The sequence below is a fragment of the Ptychodera flava genome, chromosome 16 (assembly GCF_041260155.1).
Source record: "Ptychodera flava strain L36383 chromosome 16, AS_Pfla_20210202, whole genome shotgun sequence".
In the NCBI taxonomy this organism is placed as follows: domain Eukaryota; kingdom Metazoa; phylum Hemichordata; class Enteropneusta; family Ptychoderidae; genus Ptychodera; species Ptychodera flava.
Window position 1 is genome coordinate 16,992,358 of NC_091943.1, and position 14,176 is coordinate 17,006,533.

General features: G+C 35.7%; 1 protein-coding gene across 2 annotated transcripts in view; it reads left to right on the plus strand.

Annotated features, from left to right (window-relative positions):
- Positions 1-14,176, plus strand: part of LOC139114159 (gamma-aminobutyric acid type B receptor subunit 1-like) — a 220,276-nt gene that overhangs the window by 1,000 nt on the left and 205,100 nt on the right. The gene's annotated exons all lie outside the window — the stretch shown is intronic.

Genomic DNA, 14,176 nt, shown 5'->3' on the forward strand with positions numbered 1-14,176 from the left:
AACTACGTTTAATAAGGTTCTTTCCTGCTAGAGACTGGTGGCGCAATCATTTTAGAGCCGATATTTTCTCCCCTCCAGAGATACTCATAAATCCGAAAAAGTGTAATGTAAATCGTTCCGATGTCCGCGTTTTCAAAACGACGGCTTCGAACGTTTTCCCGGTTTGTTACGATACAATTTCCCACTCAAGGTTATAGCATCGTGCCAGTGTTCGTTTTTGAAAGTGGAAATCTCTACATGAACGACACAGCATAGTCTTTAGACAACCCTCCGACTGGGTTTAGCTTCTACTCAAAATAGCAAAGAACATTGTAATTGAATGAACATGCCTTATGTGATACAAGCTATTAAATCGTCGAGTGCGTGTTCAGAATCGCAGCTGAAGGAAGAAAGAAAAGGGAAAGGTTACTGAAGCAATTTTTTAATAAAGTAAGGAGAGATTATGTGGCAGTTTTCAGAAAATCGCCCAGGCTACGGCCAGATAATGCGGGAACAATTGAAAGTGACAGCCAAGGCAGGCAAACGAGGGTTCAAGTTGTGTAGCAGACGCGACATACTTTCTTTACCGTACAATATAGTACGGTAAAGAGATTGCGATTTGACAACGGAGAAATACGTGTACCAGCAGCAGCCTTAACAAACAGCCAACTCAAAGTGCTAGGATATACGCACAGATTAATTTTCACAGGCACGGAATCGTGGAAAATTAACTCCTCTGAAATGGGACACATCACTGCCTGGGGCTTCGCTCGTCAATTTCTCGCCCGCGGTTGCCAATCTCACACCCTGTGATTGTCTGTAAATTATGGTTTTGAAACGTATCTAAAGAATAAAATTCTGGTTTGTAGATTTTTTTTAGGACCGAATGATTCAAAGAGGCACTTTGATATATCCCTGGTCAAAGTGTTCTCATAATGTTCAATCTGTGGAACCAGTTGTTCTGTTACGTGTAAACTTCCAATGTGTAATTTTACACACCAGTTTCCCACATGCAGCAATGATAACTCGCTACTTTCAAAATTTTTGTTCACTTTCGGTTACCTGTAATTTATCAGACATTTGTTAAGGCTTTTGTAGTTTTTGCCCAGCGAGCCTTGTACTTCCAGGGATGGACCATGTCATCATTGAGGGAGGCAGTCTGCCGAGAATAGATCAATAAAATGGACAGTTGCAGACTGCTTAAAATGTTTTCAGACCTGCGGGTTGTAAGAAAACATATTTGTATGATCATAAAATGGAAAAAAAGATATGACAGAGGCTGTGCATGTCTTCACTTGAAAAAAATCATCTCAAATATTGGAAGGCGAAAAAATTTGGTGACTCCACTACTATACATAAAGATACTGGACGACAAAAAGTGAAATACAAAAGAAAAGAATCTGAGCCGAGAAGTCCTAGATTAATATTTCTATGATACTGTACTAACTGGATGACAGAAAACCACACACACACACACAGAGTGAGCAGGTTCTAGTTGGTGATAAATCTTTTTGTCGCCAAATTGGGTGATAAAAATTTACTGCTTCACATGCTTCACAGCACAGTATCACAGGCAGCAAAAAGACTATATTTCCATCTGATGAAAATTTTCATCATCTGTTTTCATCAGAATGTATCAACATCCACAAACTTGAGGTTTCCAGCGCAAACAGCAATTTACAGTAAAATAGCACCCTGAGGTTTTAACAGATATGTTTGCACTCAGGTTAACACAAATTTTAGATTGATTTTGAGCGAGCAAACATGATCAGTAAAAAAAATAATAAATTTATGTTGCAATCATAAATCTTGCAGACTTGGAATAAATTAAGTGGGTTTATCATTAATGGCAGTGCACATACCTCGTTTGAAGATTTTAATTGAAGATCTTGGAAAGAAGGGCAATTAGCTGTGTAATGGTTAATTATATGGCCAGGTAAATTGCAAAGGTGACTTTCTATTGAAGCTTGTGCAATGAAGCTGAGAAATGTACGTCACGTGACCGTAATTCAAACATCAAGCGGAGGAACATGTTGTGAAAAAAACCTACTAACATTCCATTTGGCGTTGAAACTATCTTACTGGGGGGAAAAAACCCCAATAACATTCCATCTGTTTTGGAGTTAGTATTCCGATAAAGCAGATACTGGATGCTGTAATCGTTGGGCACATGCCTCCGCTTCTGGTCGCCCAATTTCTTTGACATTTCATAGGAATGAAAGAATGTTTGGATATGAGCTCAAGAGAGTTTGTAATAAATTTGTTATTGAACTACTCACAAATATAGGCTGAATAGTTGATTATGCAGTAAATGTGAGGAATTTTCATCACCGCTTTCATTCTTATTCTAAAGCGATGGGTTGCAGCCCCCAAATTGTACAATGTGTAAAAAAGTACGGAATTCTCCTTTTCACATTGTTTTGTTCTCAATCTGATTCTCACTCGTGCTTGACCAGTGTTCAGGAAAATCTGTAATAGGTTTATCACTCAATGATCACCCAAGTACCATAACATAGAGCTCTGACGTAACATCACCTGAGGCACAAAGTTCCCTAGCATGGATTTTTTCCCCTTCTGTTTTTTCAGTTTTAAGCCTGATTGCAACTGTTAATCAGATAAAAAAACTCACTAATGCTCCAATTTTTACCCATGAATGGGCAAGGCATGATTCTCAGTCAAATTACTGGATTAAAACGTGAAAAGGAAATTTTCTGATTTCGAGCAAAAAAAAAAAAAATACCGAAACACAATTGTGTAACAGTGCTGTGTGCACACAGTCGATTCCATTTTCCCGCCGGGTATCTTTTCTACATGCCAGCCTAGTTATCAGTGACCTAAATGCTATCGAAATTATGAAGTGGGAAATTTTAATGAACTCATCATATGTTTTCTCCGGCATGTACCCAGGTTTACGTTTTTTTTTTTTGCTCATTCTTTGGCGGTCGGTTTTTGTTATTATTGATCAATCCATGGTCAAACATTGCTTCATTATTCATCTTCTGCGTCCATGGCAAATGCTGGTGTGGTTTTGAATGCCGTTTCTGTCCATTTTCTTACATCTGAATTTTCTCTTAAGCCTCACTGAAGAAAAACTTACGCCATCAGAAACTCTGTCATTTCTGTGATCTTTATCTAATTTACAGCGATTATTGCAAACAGCGACTGAACGTGCTAGTGAATGCTGCTGTATAAGAACTCACAAACCCTCCAAAGACTACACCAGGTGTAAAAAAGTACATTTTTATACCATAAAACATCTTGAGAAAACATTTATATTATTATATTCACCAAAATCATACAGACTGCAAAGTTGATATATTATTAGGATGGAAAATTAATTCCCAGGAGTTGTATGGATAGTATCATCAATGCTGGAACCAGTGTGCCACAGAATCATACGGCACGTTCATGTCACATCTTTCCATGTCCTCCCCGCCATTGAGGATTCACCTCACTCTCAGTTGTTGATCCTGAATAATAGTTGGAGAAGAGATTATTTTTTGTCTTATCAAAATCAATCTTTGTTCTATACTTTATTAGAATTTCAAAAAAAAAAATTCTAAAATTTTTATTGCAAATTGGTCAAACATTGCTTCTCTATTTTCAACAAATTGCCAAAATATTATTCAAAAGCGATTAAACAAGGCTGTATGAGAAACTAGAATGTTTTAACATGAATACTGGAGCTTAAAATGATTTCTGTAGATATTAGAGAAAGCTATTAGGTGTTATGATATAACACGAAGTCTAAGCGTTTTTGCATGTCTCTTTATAATTAGCAAACAAAAGAAAGTACACGGTTTCTCACAAAATTTAATTTAAACACCCAGTCATGTATAATCACATTAAAAATATAATGGTTGTATTCAAGCCATTAATAAATCAATTATTTCTCTCAGAGCAGGCGCGAAAAAAAAAGTATTTCTATTTTGCGACTGATTGTTTCCAAAAATTTGTGAATGATCGCTAAATATAGGATATTGATTTTGTGTTTCCACGACCGAGTTAAGTACATGCCGAGGGGCCAGCCAGCCAGCCTTGTGCTGCGTGCATCCAATAAACCACAACCTATCATTTTCAGTTTTCGTCACTAACCTTGTAACATTTGAACACCTGGCTGTCAATTTGACGATAACTGTCATCAGATGAGTGGCTGGAAACCGTAAAGCTGTTTTAAGGTTGCAGCGTAAGCTGCAAGGCGTGTTGATCTGAAAACGAATTTCTTTTAAACTTTCACTCAAAAAAAACCAAAAAAAAAACCAAACCCAAAAACGTGATTGCAGTGAGTTATGTAGCTAACTGGGAGAACGTAATTTGTGAATGTTTACGTGTCTGTGTGTGCTGTCCGCATACTTTCCTGAAATTTCATGATAGCTTTTTACGGCGAGTCTGATTTGAATTTTGATTGCTTGAGCCACCTAGACTTACAAATCAAGGGCTCTGCTCTAAATTTAAATTATACTTTACTTCAGGGATACGTTGTTTTTCCATCTTGCATTCGTTTGATGTGCTTTTAATGTTGGCACATTTACACGCGGCAGTGAGGGATTCCAATCATCGAAGCAATTTCATTCGTTACTTTCAATTGCATGTAACTAAACAAACCACATCGACTTCATTGCTGTAAAATTTACGCTGCAAACTTCACGTATTACTTTGATTTTAAATGAGGACTCTACTTTCAAGGATAGAAAAAAGACCGACAGTGTTCGCAAACACAATTCACATGCATATTGTTCGTGAGCCTGAACAGCTTTGTGAAAAAAAAGAGCGTCGGAAATTGCTTGAAATTTCTCCGCAAGATTGACAAGGGAGGTATTAGAGTCATGCTTATAATTGTTCAACTTCAATTGAAATGTCCAAAGGGTGTAGAAATATTTGGTTACGTCAAAGTGAGACTGTCGGCTACGCTATTTTGTTTGCTTTTCATTTAATATTAAGTTGTCTGTGAAATGCTGCCTTGTGGCTCATTCACTTGACAGGCTTGCACATATTGTGACACGCAGCAAGTCTCAACCTCATTCAAAGTCTATGGCTTGTAACATTCTGTCATGGCACTCTGAGCTACAAATAAAATAAGTGTATCGCATTGGAAATTTCCAGATGAAATTTCCAAATATACCACATCTGTATGATGGAGTGTAAATGCGGTGCACAGATTAATCTGAAATTAGTCTCTGGTTTTAGTGTTCAAGTACCTATATATGTAAAAGTTAAAATGCACCAAAAATAACCCAGTTTTACTACGTAATGAACCTGATTACGTTTCAAAATTATTGAAAAAAAAATTAAGTGATGGCAAATCCCATTTTGTATTCAACAAAATTGAACTTGCACATTCGGTTCTAGTGGGTAGTTATTGGCTTGTAGCCTGTATGACTGTTTTGTCAAAAGGTTGAGAAATCACAACGCTGATGAATACACTGGTTGCATATGTTTCTTCATACACAAAGTAAAAGGGATTCATTTTCTACCATATTGAAAATGTAGTCAAGGGTCACATGTATTTTACCAGACTGAGTGTGCCATTGACTGAACTGAAATATTGAATATGATCGTCGACAGAATGTGTGCCAAATTTATAGTGAACAATATGGTTCTTACAAGACGCATTTTACTGATCTTATGTAAGCATTCTGATCATACAAAATGTGAAAGATGGAAGTTTTGTCAGCTTCTCTCATGATTTCAGACGGTTACTGATTTTATTAGTTGCGAAATCTTTTGCAAGGTTTCCAATCTCACAAATAAAGTCCTTTTTTATCCTTTTGATGAGTGCAAATGATGCAATTGTTGTCTACCCTATAGTTGACCATTATAATATTGCTGTAACAATGTAGAACACTAGGCAATCAAATTGTCTGGCACCTGCCCAACTATTTAATATCTAATACAGATATCTCCTGTATCAATTGGGCAAGCATACTAGAGAACATTTCACCTATAGTAACCTGATAGATAAAACCTGCTGGCATTTGACATAAATTGTATAGTTTAAAGATGTTATGTGCGGCAGGTGTGAATTACGTGTCACCAGTACCAGTATACTCTCATTGTGACCATTAAAGACGTAACTGTTGTTGTGATATCGAAAATAGAGCAATCTTCACATAGCAACAGGCAAGGGGTATGAATAATCATATCAGGAGAAACTGTCTTGATATTGCCTAATTTACGACACTGAGGTAGAGTGGTTCACATCGATGTTAAAGCTCCGGCTTCAACCAACAGGATGCATGGAACTTAAGTAACAGATATCATTACTTTGTACTTGAAGTAATTTTGTGTTATTATTTATAACGCTCTGGTTTAGCATCGAGCACTGTAATTTCCCACAAGGACATCTGTATACTATATATATACAATATATATATATATATATATATATATATATATATATATATATATATATATATATATATATTATTATTATTATTATATTATTATAATAATATTATTATTGCCAGATCAAATTATTACCAGAAAATGAATTAAAAATATAGCAGATTGTAGCCTTATAGTGTAATTTTTCCTTAGATCACAAGATCAAAAGTCATTGACCTCGATATAATCTACCTTTTTGGTGAAAATTGCACATCATGCTTCTGTATCCAATTTGTATTTCTGTAATTTAATTCTTACATGACTTTCCTTGGAGTAACTTCTGTAAAATAATCAAATTTGGATCACTTGAGATGATCTTTTGTCAAAATCATCCATTGCGTGATTTTACAGTGGTATGGACATGAATCAGAAGTTGAAAACCATGTATTTGTCCGTTATTCTGAAGTGCCTTTCTTGTAACATCAAAGGCTTTGGCCCCGTTTTAGCTTCTTTGTTTAATTCCATTAAAAACACAAACACATTATTCAAGTGTACCCACTCACTGTGAAAAGCCAATCTCGTTCATTCATCTCCTGCATCATGATCAAGTGATAAATCATGGGTCGTCTGCACTTCTGTGATTGGTTGTTGCCAGGCAAAAGCCTTGCACTGAGATTTGATATCACCTAGCAACTGATAAAAAAATCACTTTCTGAGTATTCCTATCATTGGCTGACTGGCAGCACTACATGTTTAAGCTGATCATCCATCGCTCAGAAGTAAATGAAAATTGTTTGTTTTCTTTTGATTGGTTAACTGTTGCTAAGCAATATCCTCTCACTTTTAAACACTTTGTATCTATACTGGTTAGAACGTCATAATGGTTTGGTTCTGCCGAGGCACTGGTGCGTGAACAAGTTATGCTGAACGACATGTTTTGTATTTTCACAATAATTTTTATAGTAGTTTTAGTCAAATTTTTCCTTCCTGTTTAATTTTGTACCAGCTTCAAAATTTGGAAAAGGACCTTGCACCTGTGATAGCTACACACTACCTATCAATGATGTAAACTTCTAAACTTTGGTTCATTAACGTGCAAAGTGCAGCATTAATTAATTACCCACTTTGACTGGGGATCCCTTGTGCACAAGCAATTGTATTCTGAAAGAATCCTTTCAAACGGAGATCATAAATTGAACATAATACTCTGCTTTTCTGAATTATCAAAAGGCAGGTATACTTACACCAGGGAATGTGGAAATCATAAAAAAATATGTCTGCCAAACTACACCAGGGAATGTGGAAATCATAAAAAAATATGTCTGCCAAACTAATAAAGTTAATTACTATCAGGCCTCTCAAATGTGTAGCAGAGATCACATATTACAAAAATAATAGTTGTAAAATATTCTTTTCAAGTGAAATTTGAAACTATTTCTGAGACCAAGGGGTCTACTTGTCGAAACATGGAATTGTTTTATTGAATGTACAGATAAAAAATGTCAATGCAATGCCTGTACATTGTTTTCATTTAAAATTGATCAGAAATGTGTCATCTAATTGCTTTAGCTCTTTGTCGTGAGATCGGTTAAATTTTTACCACCGGGGATAAAAAGTGGGGGGAAAAAAAATAAAAAGCCTTAGTTCAATAGTTTTCATATTTAGAAATGGTCTAGGGTTTGTACTGTAAATCACAAAAGACCTTGTATATCAGTTTCTCTATGCCAGACTAAAAAATTGAGACCACTGTCATACTACTCAAATTAAAGTTGAATGACTACGTGATGAAAAGACCCCGTCCATCTGTGTATGAAATATTACATAGCCATACCCTGGGGATCTGACATCAGCAGTCGTTAATCTGTGAAATGGACTGTAATCCGGGATTGTGAGATCCTCGCTTCGAGGGTGATCATTGTGGTAAGAATGCAACGCATTGCATCACTCCTGCACTCAGCTTTTTTTTTTGATTGGAACGTTCTCATACAGTTTACATGCTCCAACTGCCGGCAGAGCTAGCCGCGTTGTATGAATGTTTTATGGTCGAATTTCGTCGGTACAAAAGACGGCTTTGCGCCACGTCTGATCGTGCATGCGTATGTACTGGTATTTGAGACACCAATCTTCAGTGGTTGAATGCTTTATCAAGCTTCAATTGTGACTCTTACCCTTTCACTAACAAATTTTCTGTTTGTATTGCTCTGGCTGTTTGCAACAGTGCAGTCGGACCCTCATCTAGGAAAAATAAAAAAGAAGTCGGAAGGATTTGAAAGGCGAGAAAAGCTACAAATTTCTTTCACAATTTACCAATCCCTTGTGAAATGTTCAAAGTCATCACACTGTGTTCATGTATTCCACTCAAGCGATAGTGTTCCAACATGATATTGTGCAATCTCCTATCACCCATTATTTCACGTCATTCTGCTCGTTTATTCAGTCTCTCTCTACGGTATCACTATCACTCACTTTATCGAGCACCTCGGCAATTTTTATCTGCAGTTACCATATTTTTGAACAGAACCTTATCACGCAAGTCTGCTCAACTCTATTTTTTGCCACCAGCCCTTCTTTCCTCATTCCGTGGCAGTTCTTTCATTGTTTAAAACAAAAAAACACAGTTTTTAGGCTAAGCTGATATCGAATTAAGTGACCTCTTTCCTTACCACCGCTTTTCAACCGACCTACAAATATTCACAACCGATGTTATTGAACCTTTCTCTAAAGAGAAAATTCTCTATTGAAATCCAATATTTATCAAGCTCATATACAGAGTCACAGTTCAATATTTGCTGGTAACCGGTTAGTGTGCGTAGAATATGCTGTTTCAATATTTGCATGACAACTATAGCGGCGGACTGGGGGAAAAAATGGATACGGGCGACTGAGAGGTGGTGTCGAATTAATTGGTCAAGCGGTGTAATAATCTCTAGTAAACATGTTAAAGTGAAGCGATATTCGATAGTGTTAGCACACTATTCATTTATTATGTCAGCTACCAAGACAGAAACAAGATTATGCAGTGAATACCTTATAGAAAAATTATGAAATGAAATGACTGACAAATTAATCACAGTGCATACACATGTTATTAGCACCCACTGCAGTCTTCAAAACTAATCTGTAATTAAAGAGCAAATTTTACTGTCTTCAACTCAACATGTGTTTCCTTTGTTCACAGAAATATGACTCTACGTGCCTTTTTACCTTTCACATAATAATAGAATACAATGAAACAAGGTCACCTTTGTAATTTATTTTATTATTATTATTCTTTTTGTTAATTATGATAATAATGATAACTTATTTACTTATTTATTTGTTTATTTATTTATTTGTGTATGTATCTGACATGCTTACAATATTCATGCAAACAACATACTTTAAATAGAAATAAAATACTATTAAACTATACAAACCAAAAGAGATTTACAACATCAAAACTTCACAAAATTATGATAATAATAGAATTATTTCTATTGTGTCACTTTCTTTTTTCACCTTTGAAAAAAAAAGACGAGATCAAATGCCATATATTTTCAGTAATGTTATTTATGTCGTCATCGGTGTAGCAATATTGTGACTTTGATTTATTTATTTGACTTATTACCCATAATTCATTGTTTGTTGATGGGGAATCAACTGTGAGTGCACAGTTGCAGTTATTTATAGAGATTCAAAAGGCAGTAAAATTTTAACAGGTATTGTCCCTGAATCTATGATATAGCTATATACTTAATTCTCATAAATTGTCAGGCTTGTAATTTGACATACCGGTATTAGCATGGACGATGGAGCCAACGTGAATTCACAGTGTCTGTATCTAAATCATTTCCAATGCAATGAGGACATTTAAAAACTGGAATATGCTGAGACTGTTGCATTCTTTAACATTTCACTCAACCCTTTGAGTGCTGAAATTTTCTCCCGCCAAAATTTTAGTGCAAAATTTTACCAATTTTTCTGTAATTTTTTGATAATTTTGGACCAAATGGACATCACATTTCATTTGCTACAGTTTTTTTCTCAAAATTTTGACAAGAATCTGAGAAAAATTGACTGGCTCTTATTTTATAAAGGGGACAAAAATAGACTTTGGCACTCAAAGGGTTAATCTACTATTCACAGTTAGAAGTACATCCTGGATCTCCTAAAATTTGTTTAACAAGCAGTGCAGGAGATGGTGAAAACAAAAATGAAAATAGAAGATGAGAAAACAGATGTTTTTCAGAGCATGTGGAAGGTTTGAAAGTTACATGTGGTCAGCTGCAAGTATCTTTCACTGAAAAAAAGATAGCAAAAATGTGGAAATGCACAGACACAAGATTAAAGTATAAATCTATACGTAGGTGAACCCACATTCACACACCTATATCGGCATCTCTTGGTTCTACAAAGATTTTGTTACAATTTTTTTCAATGACCTTACCAGCTGGCTAACAAGGGGCGCATGCACCCAACACAGTGTATTTTGCTCAAAGTAAACTTTCTTGCAAACATTCATTCAATTTTAATTAATTTGTTAATTAAAGATTAAAATATTGGTTGGGTTCACCTTTTAGCTTGTCGAGCAGTTGTAAGTTGCGTGATAAAGAAGAGTTAGTTTATGCCAAATGCATGCAAATCACCTGATTTCCTGGCTTCTCTTTTCTCCCAATTTCAAGATTTCCAAAGAATTTCACTCCACTCTGGCAGGGTCAAATTTTCTGAAATTCTGACATTATGTTAAAATACTAAATAATAAAATGACTATTTTGTTTGGCAATAAAGTTCTTACATTTTGAATAAGAGGCATTAAAATTTTGCTAAATCATGTTTTAATCACTTTTTGAGGGTCAGTCTTTCAACCCATGCCATTTTAGAATGAGGATAGATAATGCAAAATGAAATAGTTGTTTTTTCTACATTTAATTAATCTTGTTTCAAGTGAAGTATTACATTTCAGAAAATAGTAAAAAGTTTTTGACTTTAATTAATATCTATCTTTGATACCAAAATTGAGGTTTTTTTACTGAAATATACACCCCCTTTCATTCATTCTTCAAGTAAACTATTGCTACCATACTAAACTTTAGATTATCTGCTTTTTAAAAATAAATAGTATGAGAGGGTTTCCTGGGTATCTTAGATGAGAAATATTTCTTTGAAAAAACTGTGTTGGCAACGTGCAGCTCCACTTTAAACTATTTGAAATTTTCCAGGAAGGCCTACGATTTTCATCACTCCAGCATCTTAGGGATATAACCCTCCCAACTACTTCCAGGTGCCTGCTGGCCCCTCCGTGCCCATTGAGAAGTGCATGACATCCCTCCCCTCCACTGGTTTCCCATAACGATTATGCAGTGCCAGAAATGTAAATTTTTTTGCAAAATTACCATCTATCTTTTACTTTAGTTTTACTAAGTGTAACAGCCTTTGATATGTCAGCAGATATGAATTCCTTCAGCTGACGTACATTGCGAATTACATAGGCAGTATTTGATAAAGTTCACAGGCCCAGAATGGACTTAGGACCTGCCACAGATCTTCTCATCGGAATTTTTTGTCAATGAATAAGTTTAACATGGTGACTGTCCAATCAAAAAAGGTGTATATGGTTGAATATCATGGATACAACCAAAGCCCTGACATATGTGACAGCTTTAAATCTCATGTATGCAATTACTGACAGCTTATAAGCTGAGCATTTCTCGCCTGTCACATCGGTGTACACACGTCGTGACACCCAGGTCATGCTGGGTTGCTCGTTTCACCCTGGCTGTGTGCAAAATACGGCAATCAGCTTGAGTGAGAGAGTATACCCTGACGTGATGTATGGAAAAACATTAAAAGCTGCAATAAAAGCATAAAAAACCTCACAAAATCTAATAAGTCAAGGTCCAGTTTACATGTTTGAAGTGAAAGCGTCGGTCTAATTTAGAACAACTGGCCCAATAACCCTTGCATGTGCATCATCGTATATTACAATGTATATAAAGATTACATATCAACTGGAACCTGATCCTACGATTTGTGTCGTCAACATTTCCTCTACCGGTAACCGTATAAATCAAGTTGCTCACTGTTGGGATAAATATAGAGCTATTGGCTGCTATGCGTATAAGAGAAAATGGGACAAAAATTTTCTCTATATTTTGAAGTTTCACGACCAGAGTGCACCACTTTTAATAATACAAAATTTTGGAAAACTACCCCAGCTGAGTTTTCCTAATTGTCACTGTTATGTAGTTGCTTGCCCTCAATCTCTGGTCTCTTTCCAAAAATCAATATTTCATATGTACATGTAGATATTCACACTTTTTGATGAGATGAACCATTAGATTTGATGAATCTGCTAAATATGACAGTAAAACGCCTCTGGGTTTTAAAACATACTGTACGTTTCTGTATGAAGACGAATGAAACAGTTTCAATCCTTGGGCGCCAGAACCGTTACGTTGCCTCAATAGTTGACATCTGCGCAACCCTAATTGTAATATTGACTATGAGGTACAGCCTTCGCAAATTGCTTGAACGAGGCAATTACCGGCATTCTTGTGGTAGAAATATAAGTGGATTGCTTGAGATGATCTCCTAGCGGTTCCAAACATATTTTAGCTCAAAGTGGTGGGGGAATCATCTAATATTGGAAGTTCATGCGAATCAGAGAATGACTGAAAATTAAACTGCGATATCTAATAGCTATCGTTATAGCAATATGCTGTAGACTTTTAATATCTGCGTGTATATTTGATGTTATTGCCTGCACCAATTTGTGACATGATATTAAATGCTGGTATATGTCAGGCTCAGAAAATAAATGTAATATCACCATCAGATCACAGAGTTAACATGAGATGTCATAAAGCTCAATTTTTATTTTTTGCCATTTGCACAAGGGTAATTGGGGAACTGTGTGAAAGTTTAATTGTTCAGGAAACGCGCCAATCAACATTCTCATGCCTGGCAATTTGCTATCATCCGGCACGACCCTCAATGCCAGATCCCCCGTGGGGATTAGGGATGTGCAGTTAGCAAGATATGAAAAGAGGGTCTGACAGCTAGTCTCAGCAGTACAAAAAAAATGTAGCTTACACAAATATTTTGAGAAGGTCCACATAGCCAGGTTGTCTGGGAGTCAAATAGTAATATCCATTATATCACCCTAGGTCCTAATTTAATTGGCTGATTCTAATTGCCACGAACAAAATGTGGCATGGTGGGACTTCTGGTTTGATATATGCACTACTGGAAATACATGTATCGGGCAATGGCACAATGTTAACATGCCCTTCAAGGAGTCCCAGGGTGCTCGACTACTGAATCACATTTTTTTTTGGAATGATATCAAAAATTCACCAAGAATCACATTTCTACCACATGAAGTGAAGGATTTCTGCTATGTGGAAATGACTAGAAAATTTCAATTCCACACTGTTGCGGAGAACGACCTCTGCCTCTGTCCTATTAAAATGCCCTACATATCATATCATCATCATGGCAGTTGGCCATCTGGTAAAATATGTCCACTTCTGAATTCACTTGTCATCATCAGTTGGACTGAGAGTTTGCACGACATGGTCAAGTGGTCAAATCTCACATACACTGTATGTCAACAATTGAAGCATGTATTTCCAATGAAAGACAGGATGGGAATCAGCACATCTCTCTGCGTGTGAATATATATATATATATATATATATATATATATATATATATATATATATATATATATATATATATATAATATATATATATATATATATATATATATATATATATATATATATATATATATATATATATATTATATATATATATATATTATCAATGCTGACAAATCTACACTGTTAAACAAACGCTCTGAGTTGGTTTCAAAATGTCGCCACCAAAACAA